General features: G+C 34.8%; 3 long non-coding RNA genes across 3 annotated transcripts; all 3 read left to right on the top strand.

Annotated features, from left to right (window-relative positions):
- The first annotated feature begins 480 nt into the window (after positions 1 to 480).
- LOC144421005 (uncharacterized) lies at positions 481 to 1,977 on the top strand. The gene is made up of 2 exons (XR_013474864.1): positions 481 to 1,087; positions 1,315 to 1,977. It is a non-coding gene; the product is annotated as an uncharacterized LOC144421005 (long non-coding RNA).
- A 12,733-nt stretch (positions 1,978 to 14,710) lies between these two features.
- On the top strand, positions 14,711 to 15,949 carry LOC144420766 (uncharacterized). The gene is made up of 3 exons (XR_013474732.1): positions 14,711 to 14,843; positions 14,983 to 15,068; positions 15,517 to 15,949. It is a non-coding gene; the product is annotated as an uncharacterized LOC144420766 (long non-coding RNA).
- An 809-nt stretch (positions 15,950 to 16,758) lies between these two features.
- On the top strand, positions 16,759 to 18,389 carry LOC144420755 (uncharacterized). The gene is made up of 3 exons (XR_013474720.1): positions 16,759 to 16,992; positions 17,206 to 17,318; positions 17,785 to 18,389. It is a non-coding gene; the product is annotated as an uncharacterized LOC144420755 (long non-coding RNA).
- Positions 18,390 to 18,542: the final 153 nt, after the last annotated feature.

Genomic DNA, 18,542 nt, shown 5'->3' with positions numbered 1-18,542 from the left:
CATTTCTATTACGATTATTCAACCACGTGCCGCTTACAGGTACTGGTAGCTAATTTTATTTTTCGATTACTGCAACTAAAATAAAGTTCGGCAGGCTCGCAAAGGTGAAGAAACACCGGTGTATGCACTAGCTCACTGATGAAGCGCAGTAGTTGGATTAGTTGCTGGATTATAAATATCGTATTTGCTTACTATGGTAACAATAATGGGGTTTATTATCTTAGGGTTAAAACCGGTAATCTCTATCTAACACCTTGTATCGCAGTATTCATTTCTGCACCGCAGTATAAGTTGGGCTGACTGAAAACCCTTTTACATAAAAAACTCGGATTAATCGCCTGCGTATGTCAATACTCGGTTTTGGGCATACGACGCCCAATTTGAATGCATGGTAACGCATGGTTTTCGGTATGAATGGACCTTTCCCCGACACCAAAACATCCGTATTCTCAACCAATCACAAGCGAGCAGATATAAACAAACATTCTCCGCTGAAAAGTCGCTCAGACAACTTTGGACGCGTTCCGCGCAGGTTGCTGGCGATTTAGGCAGATCTTTGTCCCTTTTTTCGCTTTTTGTTTTCTCTACAGGTCTGCGAGAATTAGAAAGCTGTAATACTGTATGTTACTTGTTGCAAATCACGTTCACGCAATCTATACTAAAAGGATGTACCCGTTTCAGGCACCTTACAGTTAAGGTACCGTACAGGTCAACCAACTGCTATTTCGAACCAAAAAATAGTAGACAGTCATATCGGTACCGATGCAATCAAGGGTACCGGTAGCCTACCGTATGTCAGTACGGAAGAATTCGCCTTCGATACAATGTTGCATTTTTATCAAACAGAATCTATTAGTGAATTATTTTCGTATACTAGCCTAACTATGTTTAAACGGTGCGCATATGGTATTTGTCGGCCTGACAACCTGTACGATACCCCTGCCGTTCAAATGGAGTGAGATTTGTGCCTCTTCCGAAGCCACATATTGACCACCAAAAAGCAATGAGGTGGATAAAGGAATGCAAAAGGCCTCACAGTCGATTCAACCTGGGAAAAATCATCAGAAATACTTACGTGTGTACCAAGGTAGGCCAACATAAATATTGTTTTCGATACCTATGATATATTCAATATGTTAATTTTTATATGAAATAAATTTTCATACAAGCAATGCGTTCCATCATGCATTTTCATGGAGGCCATGGACCAACTGATGAATACCCTGACCCTATATCAGATTCTTGTCGCCCAAAGCACTATCAAATAGTGAGGTGGGGATTACTTATTCCATAATTTAAATCATAATTTAACAGGATCTGTCACCAGATACTTCATTTGATACAGAGACATGCGAATCTGACGAAAGTGAGAAAGGATTGTCAGGGATCCAAACAGATCTGCCCCCAGACTCTTCAGTTGAAACTACCTCAAGTGCCGCTAATGAAAATGACAGTGCTTTGTCAGACAGCAGAAAAATGTAAGCAAGCATCATCATTTTATTTTGGTTCTCTGGCATAAAACAACACAAAAGTCAACATACAAACAAAATGCAGAAAAAACTGGAAGTCGAGCATAACTTAAAATAGATTTCAAAAAGTAGTAACTGTGGTGTGTGATAACTGATAAATATCCTTATTTTGTTAGGTTGTTTTGCATTCATCACTGTCATATAAATTACAACTTGTTCATAATCCCCTGATAACTTTAGAACCGAACCAAGTGGTGGGGGTTTGCTCATCTGGCTATGGGCTGACTATATAACAATGAGGTAGTGAGTATAAAAATGCTCAGTGAGAGCATTTCTCACATATTATCAGAAGATGAAACCAGGCAGCTTTAATAAAATAACTCAGCAGTAAAATCTTTGTGATGCATTATGTCTGTGAATGGAATTGTAAAATGAATTTAATTCTATTCTTTTGACGTTCCATTGCTTCCATGGTTTCAGTTTGTTGTGCCTAAAAGCATATATCTGGTGTGTAGGCTTGCACGTAATTGACAAAAATCAATTCCGTAATTACGGCCAAATGGATTACGTAATGACCCCGTAATTGCGATATTTTTTTTTACACATTTAAACCTATCATAACAACCAATTCAATCCACTTCTATTCCGAATGGGACATCGAAGTTTGGTTTTCATATTCCCGGCAGTGCTACACGCCGGCGACAGATGTTCAAGACAAATATCAAGGAGTGAATTCAAAATAATTTTATTCTGATTTTTATCTTTTGTATTAGCTTTGATTTTTTTATCCACTTTACCACCAAATTTTATGCGATCAATTTTATCATTACCAACACTGGTAAGTGGTAATATATTTAAGAAACGATAGTTCATTTTTTTAAAATCGTATTTTAACGTATTAATACGACTTCCGTATTGAATAAAAATTCCGGGTTGCTAATTCATTAATCAACTACAAGCGTATTCTCTCGTTTGATTATACTTTCGCTTGCCTCGCGACGAAGACTTGTTATTTCACCGTTTGTTACAATATCCGACTTTACTACTTAGTTAGCATTTTATAATAATTATTGATGCCGACTTATTGACGATATTCCGAATTCCATGCTTCATTTTACATTAAATCATTTCGCGGCCCAAAAGTTATAACATTATTTGCGATAAATTTAAATCAAATATTAATTATTTGCGAATTATTCAAAATACCGTACTTATATGACATGCCTTCTCCGAAAATACAAAGTTATATCGCAAAACAATGCATTTTGTGACATTTATTTTGCACTCATGAAAATATTAATTTATTTTTCTAACTCAAGTCGACAATCCTATTTGCCAAGATTGACACAAGTTTGGTTGAGTGCCGGTGGTATTCGAGTCGATGATAAATCAAAATAAGTTGCCGCATTTGGTAAAGACAGGTAATCATATTTGGCCGACATATTGCGAGGCATTGTGAAAAACATATTGAGCAATGCCAAGTCCGGACAGATATATAACGATAAAATCGGTAACATAACATCAAGATTTTGTAATAGAAAATGGATCTCGCGCAGAATAAACACGGGAAATCCCGTCGTATTGTTGTTTCTCTGCCGTCTCAATCGCTTTACCGATGCCGAAAAGACTAAGTTGCGTTGGTTCATTACGCAATTTCTCTTCCATCTTTATATTGCTGTTTGATAAGCGCGACATTAATTATCACGGCATTTACAAATAGACCATGTTTTATAAGTTGATCTCTTACATTCTTTAGAGTCATTTCACCCGAAGAAGTTGAAACCAGGTGTGTTGACGTTCATCGGCCTCAACACAATTCTTTTCCTTAACTACGGTTAATATGTACATTGGCCATCCTAGATAAGTTGATAATAGGTTAGTAAAGGATGCGGTATGCCCTCCCCATCTGCCTAACAAGAGAGAGAAAAACGGCTGCGAATACCGGAACTCTAACTTCTTTTACTTAAACTTTAATTTTTTACAATCGACGGAATTGACTGCTCTGAAAAGAGATCGTTTCAATCGCGAAAGCGCTCGACCAATAATTACGACTTTACGTAATTCGTAACTTCGCTTCCGTAACTCGAAATAATTCCGTAATTCCGTAATTCCGTAAATTACGTGCAAGCCTACTGGTGTGTATTTTTATCCTATACAACACAATATCTGGAAAACTGTATAATTTGTAGTAATTTTCTTGGATATTTTTTCTTGCTTGTTCCTTCATCATATATTTTTTATAATCTGTTATATTCTATTTCTACACTGGATGAATAAACTATATTGTGAAACCTATCAGATACCCGACTGTTTTTGGTAGAACCGGTATGATTGGAACTCTGGCTCGATCTAACTTTGTGGGCTTAGCACCAACTACAGACGACAAAACTGTTGGATCTATTTTGTTCCCTCCATATAGGTTGTTACCAATGCTGGGAAAGGCTTGTACATGCTTGGCTCGGCGTAAAATCTTTTATCCCCTCAATTTCATCTGTTGGATAGTCTTGGTTAGTTCAACGATATGGCAACAAGCACCAGTAGTTCTGATGAATATGTAACAATTTTCAAACCATGTTTACCACTATAACATTATTAGTCTTGTAATTTTATGTGGTATGTAATCGATCATAATACCTCAATAAACCTGTTGAATCTAATCTTTCGATAATTTGCACCCATCTTACTGAGCTAATAAATCTGTGTTTCTATGATACGACATAAACTTAAGTGCCCTCACCGTGCCTAGCATGTACAAATTGCATCAGAGACTTGGTGACTATCCAGCGACACCCCTTTTTGAAGATGATGTGGTGGCAGAGCCTCCTGAACTTATCTATAGCACTTGGCTTTGAACTCCAGCGTTGAACCAAGATTGACGACTGAACCATCATGACCGTATCTGAAAAAATATTCATCTGTTCATAATTACAGATTGCTGTAGTTTGTGCAAAAAAGACTTTTTAAACTGCCCCTGCATTTCTATACTAAACCCACCACTTTAGTCCCAACTTGGACGCTATCTATTAGTCTATGAACCATGGGATACCGGTACGGTACCGCTAGTCACGCAGGTCTCACAGTACTCTGACATTCTTCAACCATATAAGTTTGAATATCACCTTTCAATGAAAAGTTTTGTATCCTCCTCCAGCTGGTGGAAAGAAAAGTTCTTGGAGAACAAAGTCATAGAAAAGTCATCTATCTCTGAGTGATTCCATTTTTGTATGTTAACGAAGCTTTTGGAACTAAGTTAGGTACGGTAACGGCAATGTGAAGACGGAATAACGTTAATAATAGATCACTTATCAATATCTTATAACTTTAGAAGCACGAAAATACCGCCATCACCAGTGAAATGCCATTCGAAGGCCTTTAAAGCGAGCAACGTACCACTTTATCGCCCTATACAAGCCTGAATATTTGCAATGTTTGTCTGAGCGATCAAAATCAAAACAATGAAGGTCAAAGGTCGGGGAACGGTCCATTGGCATAACCAATGAGCATATATACAATGAGTGGAAACTTGCAAAGATTTGCTCATTTTGGTATTGTTCCCTGCATTTTTACGTCGTCCAGCTAAATGGTTCGTTGCATATTAAGAAAACGCATTGCTCGCTGCCAAAATCCCTTGCTTCAGCCGAGTCGGGTGCGAAATTGGCCGTATTGAGGTCTGTAATTCTTCAATACATATTTGGTTTTGGGTTTCGAAGTATGGTACGCTGAAAGCATACAACTATGAGCATATGCTTATTGGGAATGCATATCTATTAGGCAGAAAACGTATCTACAGAACAGAATATGAACCAGTCGCCGAGAGGGGTGCGGTTATTTATGTATTTATTCATTGATATAACATGGGATTTACATATTTATCCATGGGAGAGGAAAGCCGAGAAGAATGCCTAAATATATGGCGAACCACGGCCTCTCACAATCATAGCTCTGTCCTCCATATGAATCAAATGGCTCTGCGAGCTATTCGTTTACCTATTAAAAATACTGATTTTAACTATAAATTACTCTGGGATATCTTGCCTTTGAAAACAAAAGCCAGAAATTGGAAGAAAATCAGGGAATGAAATGTGTGTATTATGTAATGGAGAACCTGAGTTTGTTTCACATATTTTCTTACAAAAAATATTTATGAAGAATTTGTTTTAGATATATTAAAATTGATTAGAATACATTTTGTTATCAATATGATTCTTGCATATCATTTAATTTTAACGATCCTTTATATAGTCATATAGATACTGTTGATTTGGATGCAATTATACTTTTGTTATCAATAGTGAGAAATATTTCATGACTGCTATTAACTATGTGAGCTATTTTTTCTGCAATGCAAAATACATCTTGCGTCTGCTATTTACTATGTGAATTAATTTTTCTGCAATGTAAAGTATTTCCATAACTGCTTTTACTATGTGGGCTGTTTTTTCGGTACTCTTGTAGTATGTGTACCAGGTTAGGTTACGATTCTCCTTATTTTTGTTCTATTAAAAGTTCGGGAATTGTCTGTGTTACACAAGTGAATATCCCCTACCGATAGAATTTAGTCCATTTACACAACTTGATATAAAATAGGCGAACAAAATTAGTTACCTTCATATTGGTACACATACTTCTGGAGCACTATTTTTTTTGTAATGTAAAATATTTAATATGTGAACTAATTTTTTTGGAATGCAAAATATTTTCTACAGCTTCTGTATTTTTCATATGTCACTTTTCTTTTCATCGATAATACACATGGTCTGGCACATTGTTCATTCTTTGTGGAGATTTTGGTAAATTTACAGATGGAATAAGACCGACATTCAGCTTTTTTCTGTTTTACAACTGTAATACAAATTGAAGTATGTAAACCCAGTTGGTAGACACCGGAACCATGTGTACCAGGTTAGGGTCTACTACATACAAGCATTCCCAAACTTTTCAAGCCGCACCCCCTTTTTAGAATTTGTGAAGTCTTGCGCCTCACCTCAAAATAGTTAGCTAACAATAATAAGCTACTGTTTAAGCTACAAATAACAGTAAGGCATAAGTACGTTTTATTGGAAAAACAGTTGAAAATACATGGATGGAACGAAATAAATGACAAGTTTTGATATGCAAATATTTACAAGTTTTGATATGTATAAAATTAGCCAAGTCCAGAAGTCAGTATTTTAAACTAATAGAGAGAGAGAGTTTATTTCGTTCGTCAAACCATGAACATATATAAATTATAATAAAAAAAACAGATGCTCAGGTGTTTGACTGGGAGACATCGTTACAACATTTGGGGTCATTTAACAGGTTCGGTGTTAAATTCTTCAATAGCTCTCATATACCGTATTCACTATATACATTATTCACAAGAATTTTTGATTTGGAAAGTACTAAATAATCGTGTTTTGTCCTAAGATCATCATTTATTCAGCTGATAAGTTGACATGTATTGCATATCAACTGCATAAAAATGGGTTAGCAAGGATACCTATTATTTGGAAAATTTGTCTACTAAAAATTAATGTGATAGGACATGGGTTTTTTATGAGCAAAGATGAGGAAAATTCTATTATTATAGCACTTTAATTATAAACATTTGATAATAGTTATGAAATCATGAGTATATTTCTTTATACACTATAATTTGAACACATCAAATTATAATACTTGATTATGACTGGCAAGTGATTTGGAGGATAGTGACACACATTAATACATGATCAGGATTTGACCCTTCTCCAGCAGATATATATATATAAGTGCTCATGTACATATCTATATTCGGCTACAGAGCACGTATCATAGAATGAATTTTAAGGCGAAATATTGATAATATACTGAAATAGCAATGATAAACAATAGGTTATTTTTAAATAAGTATTACCGGTACTAAAAAATAAATAAAGTGCTCATATACTTATAGATATTTGGATACAGAGCAAGTATCATAGAATAAAATTCAAGGCAAAAAATTGATTAAACACCAGAATAGCAAGTATAATAAACATTAAGATACTTTTAAACGAAGTATTACTAAAAAATAAATAATGTGGTCATGTACATAGATATTTGGATACAGAGAAAGTGTCATAGAATTTAGGGCGAAATATGGATGCAAGTATGATAAACAATTTGATATTTTTATAAAAAGTGTTACCAACAAATAAAATAATAGATTATGGAGTTCCAGCAAGTGTGCTCATAACAAATAAAAAGATAGCAATTCATTTACCACAGTGAATTAAATTCATTACACATTACTACTTGCTATAACACGGCGGGCACATGATACTCATCGTGTTTTAAACTTTTTTAAAGGTTTTGCTCGCTCTCCAGAACTCTCCATTTTTTATTTGTTTGTTTTGTCAGATTGTGGACTTTTCAAAATAAACTATCTATATCAATGAATACAATATCCCAGGTCACCACTTGGCTGGTTCATATTCTGTTCTGTAGTTAAGTTTTCTGCCTAATAAATGGTATGTATTCCCAATAAGCATTACAGTATGCTCATTCGTTCACTCAATGAGTGATTTTAATTACGGTTAATATAAATAAGTTCATATTCCATGTTGCATCCATGATTCAGTATTTATTTTGTTCAATTCCAGTAGTAATCCATACCATAATTAGGTTATTTTAATAAATGCATTGATATAAAACAATAAAAATGAAATTAGTAAATATAAAATACATATCATAAACATATAATTTTCTTTTTGAAATAACGCTTTACATAAATTTTTCAATTCCCTCTCAAATGGGTTGTTTATTCTATAATTCTCTATATTTTTTTACATATTATGGCCATTTTTATCTGCTTTTTGAGAAAGGCAAAATGAGGTGTTTCATTTTCGAATATAATAGAATTTCTCATGGTCAAAATTTTATATCTCACTATTGATTACAAAAGTATAATTGCATCCAAATCAACAGTATCTATATGACTATATAAAGGATCGTTGAAATTAAATAATATGCAAGAATCATATTGATAACAAAATGTATTCTAATCAATTTTAATATATCTAAAACAAAATCCTCATAAATATTTTTTGTAAATTTACAATACATGAAAATATGTGAAACAAACTCAGGTTCTTCATTACATAATACACACATTTCATTCTCTGCTATTCTTCCAATTTCTGGCTTTTGTTTTCAATGGCAAGATATCCCAGAGAAATAGTTAAAATCAGTATTTCTAATAAGTAAACGAATAGCTCGCAGAGCCATGTGATTCATATGGAGGACAGAGCTATGATTGAGAGAGGCCGTGGTTTGCCATATATTTAGGCATTCTTCTCGGCTTTCCTCTACCCTTGGATAAATATGTAAATCCCATGCGCGGCGGTGTGGCTCAACGGGCTAAGCGTTAGGAATACGCTCGCCACCGCACCTCTAATTACTCTGCATGGGTCCGCAGGTTCGAATCCCATGCAGGGATGGTTGTGTGCAAGAGGATTGCTGGACTCCTCGCCGCCGTTGGGTGATTCACGTAACCGCTGGTCGGTTACGGCTTCCTCCACTAACAAGTCCATGCTTCCGAAAACAAACAATATAACTAATCCCATGCCCGACTTGGAATGGTAACCAGACGAGAGGCCGTGGTTCGCCATATGGATAAGTCGTCTTATCGGCTTTCCTTTCCCCCTGGATAAATATGTAAATCCTTATCCTTATCCTCATTATCCTAATAAATACATAAATAACCGCACCCCACTGGGCGACTGGTTCATATTCTGTACTGTAGCTACGTTTTCTGTCTAATAGATATGCATTCCCAATAAGCATATGCTCATAGTTGTATGCTTTCAGCGTACCATACTTCGAAACCCAAAACCAAATATGTATTGAAGAATTAAAGACCTCAATACGGCCAATTTCGCACCCGACTCGGCTGAAGCAAGGGATTTTGGCAGCGAGCAATGCGTTTTCTTAATATGCAACGAACCATTTAGCCGGACGACGTAAAAAATGCAGGGAACAATACCAAAATGAGCAAATCTTTGCAAGTTTCCACTCATTGTATATATGCTCATTGGCATAACCAAGGTTCCCTCTAAGCTGCGCAACTGCGCAATTGCGCAGTGCCACCAGAACATTTGCGCAGTAAAATCTCATTCTCGCGCAGTTGCAACATTTCGTTATCAAAGCTTGGCTCATATTTTACATGTCATATTTATTAACGCTTAACTAGAATGCTCGTTCTATGTTTCACGCGTATTTTGGTGATCACTGGTCAGTGTGAAGTCACACCCGTGTATGTCACGCTCAAGTACGTTGATTTCTGTATGCCGGTAACGCAAATTTATCGCTGTTCCGCGTTAAGGAATCTGATAATCTGCAAAATTTGTCGGGAAGTGGCACCTAATAGTGATTTGGAAAAGGCAAATCTTGGATGGGAAGTTGACTATCTAAGACGCCATTCAAATCAGAGAAAAGCATATTGACGCACTAGATCAGTGGTTCCCAACCGCCGGTGCCGGTCCACGAAGCTATTTTGCCGTTCAGTGAGAAATTTCGTTTTGTTGATTTTCTGCCGTTTCGATCGCTTTATCGAATCCGAAAAGAAGGATTTACGTTGGTTTATTACGCATTTCTCTTCCGCCGTCATATTACTGTTTGGTGAGGGCGGTATTAATCGCCTGGCAACGTCTTGGCGCCGTGTTATCACACTTTTCGTTTCCGATTCATCGCAAAATCGCTCCGTCAAATCTCGCAAGATTGATGAACCTGGAAATCAGCATGCGTGCTTTTTCCGTTCTGCGTGCTTTTCTTCATTAATATTACCATTCAAATGTAAGGTTATGAACATTTCTTTGTTTAAACTAGTAAACAGTCAAGAATTGTATAATATTACAGAGTATGCCTTGGGAACCAGCAAGATATGAACTTGTTGAGGCCCAGCAGGTGGTCATGAGACGCGCAACAAAAACATTAAGATCTTTTCTAGGTGATGCACAGCTGGATTTTGACCCCCTGGTGCCAAGTTAGAAACTACTTCATCATTGTAATATAAATTCATTTGTCTGGGGCATCGATCAAATGCAGAGGGATGATATGATGAAACCACTAGTTTACAGTCCAGATTTATAAAAGAATCACTGTCACAATATTTGAACTCTCTCGATAACGAATGCTTATCGCTAGGTAATCGAACAATCAAACTGTTGTCCAAATATTCAACCAGTTACTTGTACGAAAAAAACTTTATCATTGTTAGCTTTAACTAAAACGAAGCAAAGAAATAGACTGTGAGCCACAGCAGAGCTATAGGTGTTGCAAAATCATTTTTTATGCCTCGTTTGCAATCTTGTATTGGCAACGAAACAGCAGCAAATTCTCGCTCGAGGTAATTGTGTTTGTACATGATTTGGCATGTACATGTTATTTATGTGAGGTTTTTCATGGTGTATTTTTTACGCGAAATCGGTGCCCAGCACTTCATGTTGTTATGCAAGTATATGTTATAATTTTATGTTCCACCTTTTTGCCGGTCCGCGAATACATTTTATTTAATTTAACCGGTCCGCGAGGGTAGAACGGTCGGGAACCACTGCACTAGATGCATTAACTCGGAAGCGAAACGTGGAAGCAAGAGGAGGTTGTTCGAACTTTCTCACCGCAATATCAACCGCTGAAGGGAGTGAAGTTTTGAAATAAAGCCTCACATAGATAGTGTTCTACCACGTGTTAAGCTGAATTCATCAATATTGTCACGAGGTGATAAATAGTCGTGTGTCATAGACTAAATTGCCACATTCATGTTGAAACAAGAATTACGGCTCTGAATTTTTGAAGAGCATAGAATTTGTCGCCAGGAAAGAAATTTTACTAAGCGCAAGACAAACAAAATTTCATACCCTGATTGTTGATTAAAGCAATGATATTTCAACAACATAAATGTTGAGATTGTACATTGTATAGGTATTGTACTTCGTATGATTGTCGCTTGGTTTAGCAATAAAACACAACAAACATGGACAAAGTGTATAAACGTTGGAAAAGCACGAAAACAAGAAGAAGCTATTTAAATTTAATGTGTGCTCTTTTCGCATTCCGATAATAAATAATAGGCTACTATTGTAACGTTTCACAAAGTTGGAATAAATTAGGATTCTGCTCAGCGTTAAAATAGTCTTGCTCAGTAAAACCAACATTTGCGCAGTGTGAAATTTTCTTAGAGGGAACACTGGGCACAACCATTTGCTGAATTTTGTCTTGAGTGGTACACAATTAAAAAAACAACGCAGACCCCAAATGAAAGCGGTTCCACTTTAGTAAATTTATCTGTTTTTAACGAAGGAACACCCATACGTCTGGCTTTTGGTTTAAACGAATTGGCGAATTAAAATCAAATCCGATTTGATAGCGTTTTTAGTAATGCAACGGATGCAAGTCTGTTCCCAACGCCAAGGAGGTCAGATGGAACACATTCTAGAGAGAACATAACTTCCTTACGCAACGTCTTAGAAATATGTTCATCAAATGCATGCAAAAACAAAATTGAAAAAAAAAAAATGATCTTAATATTTGTGTTATTTTAAATATGATCGACGCAAAGACATATAGATTGCTGTAATTTTCTAAATTGGATTGTTTTAAATTTAGAAGATATTTGATATTCTTTATGTTTGAAAATAAATTTCTCATTGTTTGCTAATTGTTTTGCTTGCTGAAGTGTTGTTGTGTTGATATTTCTGATCTTACAACGACACTGCTTACACCGTTTCCGAAGACATTTATTGATATTGTAAACATTCTCGAATACAAAGTGAACAGTTTAAAACTGACTGCCAGTCGGACCAAATCCACGTTGCGCTGTACGCATGCCAAATCGTAGTTTTGCCGTTTCTCAGCTTATTCTTCCCTCTACGAACCACTGGTAATTTATAAACTTGTTTCGGCGTCGCGACGCGAGGGCATGATTTCGGAGTCAAGTTGGAGAATTTTTAGGTTAAAACTCGTCCAAATGTTACCTAAAGTTAGTTAAATTAACCCGAATATGCTATAATTTCATGTTCAAAAATATACTTTAACGTATTGGGAAAACTTAGATGATGGTTATACTTCATTTCAAATTGACTTCATTTCAAAAATATTTTATTGCCAAAGTATGACATTTTGTAAAAAATTATCAGACCACGTCTCACGGGATATACTAAAATGGTGTTTTGGTAGGATTCGTGCATGAACCTGACACACGAGTGAGGTGGCAATGGTTTGATTCAATGTGATATAGCATGTATACAGCATTAAAATAAAGTTAACCCGAATAATTATATCCTGATCAAGAACGATTTCAGATTAATAAATTTAAGTTGAAACAATACCGTATAATACGCTAAAGATTACTGGCCTATAGTTTGCACTAATTGACCATTTAGTTTCATGCTCATATGCTACATTTTGTATATATTTATATACTGTACATATATAGGCTATACTGTGTTGCTTCGTCGCGGTCAATGCGTGCTTCAGCTAATTGAACAGAACAAACTTGATCCATCATTTTTCCATCCATCATGCTGTCCTATCTATACATAATACGAAATGAATTGTCGTTACAGCGTTATCAAGAGACAAAAGGTGAATGCGGTCGATTTTTGCTAAGTTGATTTTTGAATCTTCGAGTCTCGCAAACTAAGTCGATTTTATGTAAACGGCTAACGCCACAATTTAAAAAATATATATATAAAACCGAATTCATTGAGGTAAATCTTTTCTCCATAAACCACCCTTGCAAAGCTTGGCAAAGAAGAACCTATCATTTCTCACCAACACCGAACAACCATGCAAACAAGGTACAATTTACTAATTCTGACCATGCTGTGCTTAACATATACCTGAAAGCCTATCATTAATACGTATTATTCAGGGGACAATACGCTATTTTGTTAATATTAATTAGCAGCTAAATGGCCAATTAGGCACCTGAAATCTCAGCGAATTGAACCAAACAGTCTGAGATTTGTCTTCGTGAAGTTCGTGCCAATGGTTAACGGTCAAAAACAAGTGGGCTATAAGTTTATGACAAGGTTTAACACGAAATGTTGATCAAACGATATTCAACGCTCTAACTACTGGCGAGGACGTACAACCCAAACGAGTTGATAAGTTATGGCATGGATATACGGATTGTGAGAATGAATTTATTATCACAAACATGCGATATATACATAATTTCCTTATCGTTGTGGAAATGCCCATCAGAATTTAGGTCATAATCTTGTGACGTCAATAAATTAACACTAAAAATCAATAATATCAAAATATCGTCTTCACCCGTCGGTTTGTACCGGTTCTTTATCGCCTACAATATCATTTATTAGACACGGAATGGATCTATAGATCGTTTTGTTATTATGTTGTTGTTTGTATTCTTTTTTTTTTCTAGTTGTCGTTGTTAAAAATCGCTTTCCCTTTGACCTTTCTCTACTTGACCAATTGCTATGAAATTTTTGGAGGGTAAAGATCGTTGTTGTCGCTAGAAGGCTATTACTTTTATTTGGTTCAAAAATTTGTGTGGGTACAGTACCGGTACTGCAAAAGATTATTCACCGTTCTACTTCGATTTGGCCTTCGCGTCCATACATTTGAGCATTGCTCTCTTGCTATTCTATAGTTCCACTTGCTAAAGTTTATCATAGACTGTTCGATATTCAATTATGTGATGGTTTGATGTAAGACTGACAATTATAACCAATCTTCCACAATTACAAGTGGTTAGTATTACAAGTTAGTATTAACATGTAACGAAAACTTTCTCAGCAACTATATCATTTATTCCGTTTGTACAACAGTTGTTATTCACTGGCCTATGAATCAGTATGAGAATAAGTTGGAGAACAACGCAAAGGGAGATTGCTGGTAGAACGCGACCCAATTGAAAATATGACACAAATGAAAAATATTAAAACTGCAATCGTAAGAATTATCTCTTTTATAGTGAAAGTTTACAAATAATTAGAAAGCTAACAACTTTTAAATTTACTGACTCCTGAATGACAGTAGCTTTCCGTACGAAAATCGTACCCCGAGACAGTACTTGCGCAAGTTCTCCAATATCATGTTGTCTCAAATGCCATTATTCCTCAAGAAGATTGCGTGAGATCATTAGTGGAAATTTTTTAATAAGTTGCAGAAGTTCGACAAGTACGTTAAATTAGCATCACCAGCTATGAATGGCTTTTGAATATCTTTCCCTCCCTATTATTAAATATTTTCTCTATATTCAGGAAAAATGTCTACAACAAACAAGCAAATACTTGCTATAATTATTTTGTTAGTTATAATATCAAAATCTGACGCCACATTTCTGTTCCCGCGACTTGTGAAGAAAGATGACTCTCTTTTGAGTTATGCGAGACAATCGAGGTAAGTACATGTTCTACAAGACAAATGCTTTGAAAGCTGGTGTGATTCTTTAATTTCTCTTTTATCAACTTTGAAGTCAATAGAACTTTATGTGGTTTTATATTTGTACTTAGATGAACAGTTTGTTTCATTGTTGTAGGTACAGATTCAGAATTTGGTGGTTAAGAAAGAAGTTTTCTAGTGGTTCAGACACGAAAACGAAGCCAAGAAGATCTAGTAACAGCAGTGAGTAATTAATTTTGCCCATTTTATTAAACAAATGTAAACCGGAAAACATACAGTCTTATTTGCTGTAAATAAAAGGCTAAAGCTTGTTTGCAAGCTCAAGAATGCAAAGTACAGTTACATGCAAACAGAAACTATATATTTGGATCTTCTGTGGCTGATCGCACATAGATCTTCTCAAAGCAAAGTCAGATGGGGCGAACTGGTGGACGGTAGTGGTCGTTGGGTCCGCGTCAAATTAAACATCCTACTGAATTTCTATTATCTGAAACGATTATGAAACCATTATACTATATGCATAACAGTAATTTTTGGAAATTTTTATTGATCTGCATTTTACAGTTGGGCTTTATCATGCCTGTTTTTTAACCATCACGATAACGATGTGAAATATTGCTCGTGTTAGACAAAATGATCCAAAATTCAATTATTATTTTACTTGCTACAGGTTCATCAAATTCATCATCATCATCATCATCATCATCAAATTCATCAAGTGATTCCGAGTGGAGATTTGGCTGAACGAAGATATCATTTCTCCATGTACAATACATTTATCTGCATTTTTGACTGTATATATATATATATATGTGTTTTCAATTATTTGGTCATTTTGAAATCATGAGCATTCAGTAAAGAAATGTATTTCATTGGCCTACCTCATAATTAATTAAATTCCAACAACTATGAACAAAAATGAAATAAAGTTGAGTTAAATAATTACCAAACTTTAACTATTTTTGTTTCTAGTTTTACAGTTTAATATTTGACCTCTTGATTTATACATTAAATTACATATTAAATTTTATGCTTTGCAACCAACTTTCTACTCCGTTTAGTGTTATGTTTCTGTTGTGTTGGCGCAATCCTTTTTATGAGCATTTTTCATAAACAATAAAGTTTGTTTTACTGAAATGCATATTGTATTAAATCATAGTGGCTTAATAAAATTAATATCGGAAAAGAATGCATAAAAGAGTGTAAAGCATAGGTATAGCATTTTTGCAGGAAATAAATTTATCTGGGAAAAATATTTTCGGAGATTTAGTGAAAAATACATCATATGGTTGTTAAAACCTTTTCATTCAATGAAAGTGAATCAAAGCTCCTAATTTGGGAATAGGCGACATTACCGACAAAGACTTATAGACAGTATTAGGCTTGAAAGGGTTTGCATATCATGGTTCCTCTCTGTGTCTTGCGTCAATTTATCATCATATTTATTAGGTTAATTCTCCCAACAGCGATGATGATACACATCTATTAGCAGTCGCATTCCTGCTCCATGATTTCAATTTTGAGTCGGTACTCATCACTTTTGAGCAATTTTTTTTAACCTTTCTCAGAGCAAATAATTAATATAAAAGTATTGGCGTCTATACCGTCACCAAATTTGACGTCACCAAATTTAATCGACTAAAATCTTACATGGAAGTCTTCTTCGTTGTAATTCAAAATTATTTACTTTGCTTTGCTTCTTAGTATTAATCATTTTTGAAATGTGATTATTGAACCTTACGTAAATTAAGTAAATTACGGTTGATTAAGGACTACAATTGACGTATTTAAATATTTTACACGATATCTAAGATGAATGTACCACATATATAATGAATTACATCGCCATGTCAATAGTAACAACCTTAAAGTAGCCTATCAATGGTACAGATTTTTGAGAAAAAGGGTTTGATTTTAATTTGAAAAAAAATATCTGAACAACAATTCAATCAATATATAAAATAGTGTTCACGGGAATAGTTGTTGCATGATATTTTATTGTTGATTCTTCAGATATTTAAAAGATGTTGGATGTAGTATGTTACAAACCTGTTTATGGAGTAATTTTTATATTTTTACTCTTGATATCAAGTTCAGATTCGACGCATTTAACACATGATACAAAAATTGTAGCAAGACAATCGAGGTGAGTATTAAAATATATTGTTTAAACATAAAATGTACTGGTTTTACGAGAGGGTAGAGCACATGCAGCCCATGTGTTGGTGTATTGCGTGTTTTTTACGTAAATGGATAATTCCGAACACCGCTCACAGCTTGGATCTATTGATATGTGTAGATAGTATTCTGTGAACAAATAAATAATTTTTCATTCGTATTATTTTGACTTTAACTTTAGATTACGTTTCGTCATTTGCTGGGGTAGGAGATGTTTCTTTACGCGAAGGATACGGTCCGGTAGTGATGGATCATTAGATCGAAAGCCTTCGATGTCACGTGGGTCGAGCAACAGTAAGTATTTTTACAGAGTTAAAGCCAGTTAAACAGAGTATTCAATTGTCTGAATGATAAATAAAACCTGATATGTTGAGGTGAAAAGGTTGTGAGTAGGCAATTGTAAATGAAGTTCAAAATGATTCTCACTATTATAAAAATTTACTTCGGACATGGTGATAACTACCATGGATGCTGGCCACACAAACAGTGTAGTTTCAGACAAATTTATTACGAATTATGAACATGAATTTTAACATCTTGAGACTAAATAATTATTTTTGATGCAACGATTGTTTATATACGTACTTATCCGCACACAAATCAAAGTTGACGATTCGAAATCTAAACTCGAATCCACTGCGGCTGAATATTGTAAAGTCACGCCAGTATCTGTTCATAGTTTCCCAGCGTAAAAAATGCCGATGTAGTGTTTTGGTAATCTTTGGTAATTCCTGGTAATTTTGAAATCATTTATTTTTAGGTTCGGATTCAAGTTCTGGAGGGCAATCAGACTCAGATTGAGGCGGATGGGCTATTATCTAAATTAACATTTGGATGTTATAAAGTTTCAAATATCGTGCAAATTTGACTGTGATAGCTTTGTTGATAAATAGTTTTAGGTTTAAGTCTTTCAACCAACTTGGATCGAACTTTTAGTGCTTCATTACAGGATATATTCGATATTCCTAAAATGTCAATTTTTTTAAACAACTTTAATACTGATAGCAAGGAATGGTATTTTGCTTAAAGTCTGGCATACTACAAACTTATTGCCCAAATATCGTTTTAGAAATATATCACATTTTGATGTATTACGTGCCTGGAAGATTAAATTCCTCAAAGGTGTTAGAATAAAAGCAATGTATTCACTTGGCGTTTTTTTTTAATTATTTCATTGCCGGGAATTTGTTTGGTTTGTAATGTATTTGGTAGTAAATAAAGTCTTTATTTCTTAAAAGTACCATTTCTTTACATATAATTGACGCGGTCTCAAGACCAATAGTTTTATTTTCTTGATATTATTAACATTTTTTTAATGACAATTGCAAAATACTTGTGTTCTTGAATACTTACTTATACTTATACAAAGCCAAAATAAATTATCATGTTTTTCAGAAAAATATAGATTATATATTGTTGCTTGTTCGTGTCATTTGCGTCACGTGAATTCACCTCTCACATACGACGACAAGCAGTCGAACGTATTCTTTAACAGAAATCAGAATTAATTTTAATTAA

The sequence above is a fragment of the Styela clava genome, chromosome 3 (genome assembly GCF_964204865.1).
Source record: "Styela clava chromosome 3, kaStyClav1.hap1.2, whole genome shotgun sequence".
Classification (NCBI taxonomy): domain Eukaryota; kingdom Metazoa; phylum Chordata; class Ascidiacea; order Stolidobranchia; family Styelidae; genus Styela; species Styela clava.
This window is presented reverse-complemented; position numbering and strand designations above follow the sequence as displayed.